Raw genomic sequence first — 2,452 nt, forward strand, 5'->3', positions numbered from 1 at the left:
GGATTGAACCGCGGTCCCTGATGCTTTTGCTAAGCTTGTTCTAAGTAGGTGCTTTAGACCACTGAGCCATCTCTCCAGCCCTATAGTTAGTAATTTTGAGAATACTACCAATTGACTGCTAGTTTCGAAAACATGCTGAAGATTCTCAAGATCATTCCCTTACCTATCTTGTACATATAAATGTATGGCTTTGCCTCTGAAATGTTTCCTAGCTTTTCTCCTAGCCCTCTCTTCATTGTCTAATCCTCAAGTTCTCGCTTTCCTTTTAATTGTGTTGTATCATTTAATTTTTGTTTCTTCCTTTGAGTTCTTATACTACAGAGAATGTGCAATATTTACACATGTGTGTTTGGATTATTTCACTTGTAACTTCAAGTGGCATCCACTTAAAAATGAAGATTTCAAATTTATCATTCGTTATAGCTGAGCAATACTCTATTGTATAAAAATACCACATCTTTTTCATTCGTTCCTCAGGAGATGGGCATCTTTGTTGTTTCCAAGGTTTGGCTATCACAAATTGTTCTTCTATAAACATAGGTACACATATATCACTATGATAAGACATTTGCAGATCCTCAGCGAAAATTCACAGTAGCCGTATAGTTGGTTTGAAGGGATTCCAACTCCAAGTTTTTTAAGGAGTGCCCAAAATGAATTCCATAATGGTTCCACCAGTCTACATTCCCACCAGCCTGGGAGAAGGGTTCCCTTTCCCGTATAGCCTCTCCAAGATTTGTTGTTGGTAGTTTGTTTTATGAAGCCACTCTTTCTGGGATGAGATGATATCTCAATGTTGTTTAAATTTGAATTTCATGGATGGCTACTGATGTGGAGCATTTTCTCTTTTTTTTTCATTACTTTATATATTTATTATACACAGGAGGTGTTAAAAATATTCATTCTTAAAATGGTCATTTTGGGGGTGCCTAATATTTGACAGGTACTGTGTTAGGTGTCATACATATATAAGATACAATGTTTTCTGCTAAGAAACAAAAGCTTAATCTAAAAAAAAAAACACAACATATCTTTATAAACTTAAATATAGCTTTTGGAACAAAACGAGAAATTTTTCCAAAAAACTGGCACTTCCTGATTGAGTGCTTCTATATATAAACAGTAATATTTCAGAGGATCAAACATAGAAACACAAAGTTGCTAACTGAATACTTCAGGGATAGCTCGTGAACTACACTTCTGGTATGTTTTTCCCAAAGTCTGTTCTTATGCACAAACTTTTAAAAGCCACAAAACAAATACGCCTACTTTTGCATACTGCCTTTAACTTCTCATTTTAAAATCAGAACATCAGAGACAATCTAAATCCATCTTTTCACACATCTGAAATAGGTATCCAGCAGTGCTGCAGTAAACCTGGGGCAAAATAATGGAATAATGAGGCTGCTGTGATTAATCTTCATCGTCTCTTTGCAAAGGTATTATCTGGATTTCTTTGGCTATCCTCTCTGCTATTGCTCTGCTGTTGGCAGCAATTATTCTTCGTGACATTAAATCAAATGGTCCACCTGTCACATCCATTAGGACTCCACCAGCTTCAGTGACAATAATGCCAGCTCCTGCCATGTCCCAGCAGTGGATTCCCATCTCATAGTATGCATCTGCTCCTCCAGTTGCCACAAGGCACATATTAACAGCTGCTGTTCCAACAGTCCGGATTCCATGAATGGGAATAGCAAAAAGCTTTTCCATATTGGAAAGAATGACTCTGACAGTCTCTGGTGTTCTGGAAGACCCCATGTCAGTCACCAAGAGTGATTTGCTAATATCATCTTGCTTCGAAACCTGTAGTTTTTGGCCGTTACAAAAGGCACCTTTTCCTTTCCTGCCAGTATACATCTTATCTTCCACACAACTGTACACAACTCCAAATTCCATCTTTTTATTTACAACAAAGCCAATCGAAACAGCTACAAAAGGAAATCTGTGTACAAAGTTAGTGGTTCCATCAATAGGGTCAATGATCCATGTGGGGTTGTCAGTTAAGATGCTCTTTTCCCCTGCTGCCACAGATTCCTCACCAATGAAACTGTGAGATGGATACTTCTCCTTTATGGAAGAGATGAGCATTTTTTCAACTTTCTGGTCAGTAGCGGTTACCAAATCGGCTGGAGAACTTTTAATCATTACATTCATTTCTTTTTTTAGAGCTTCACGAATCACCTCTCCAGCCTGTCTTGCTAGTGTTACTGCATAATCCATGCACTCCTGCCAAGGGTCCGCCATGTTCGGAGTATACTCGGGTTGGAGGACGATGCGTTCGCTCAGCAGCTGGGGATACCCAAGGACCAGTTCTTCGAGCATTTTCTCATATATTTATGCACTTCTTTAATTTCATCCTCTGAGAAGGATGTTTTATGTCAGATACCCATTTCTGGATTGTGTCTTTAAATTTTGGAGCCCTAATTTTTTTAGTTCTTCATAAATTCTA

The 2,452-nt window shown here is 38.2% G+C and overlaps 1 pseudogene; it reads right to left on the reverse strand.

Annotated features, from left to right (window-relative positions):
* Positions 1-894: 894 nt before the first annotated feature.
* LOC101591583 lies at positions 895-2,275 on the reverse strand (annotated as a pseudogene).
* Between the last annotated feature and the right edge of the window lie 177 nt (positions 2,276-2,452).

Source organism: Octodon degus, unplaced genomic scaffold (assembly GCF_000260255.1).
Source record: "Octodon degus isolate 3935 unplaced genomic scaffold, OctDeg1.0 scaffold00010, whole genome shotgun sequence".
Classification (NCBI taxonomy): Eukaryota; Metazoa; Chordata; class Mammalia; order Rodentia; family Octodontidae; genus Octodon; species Octodon degus.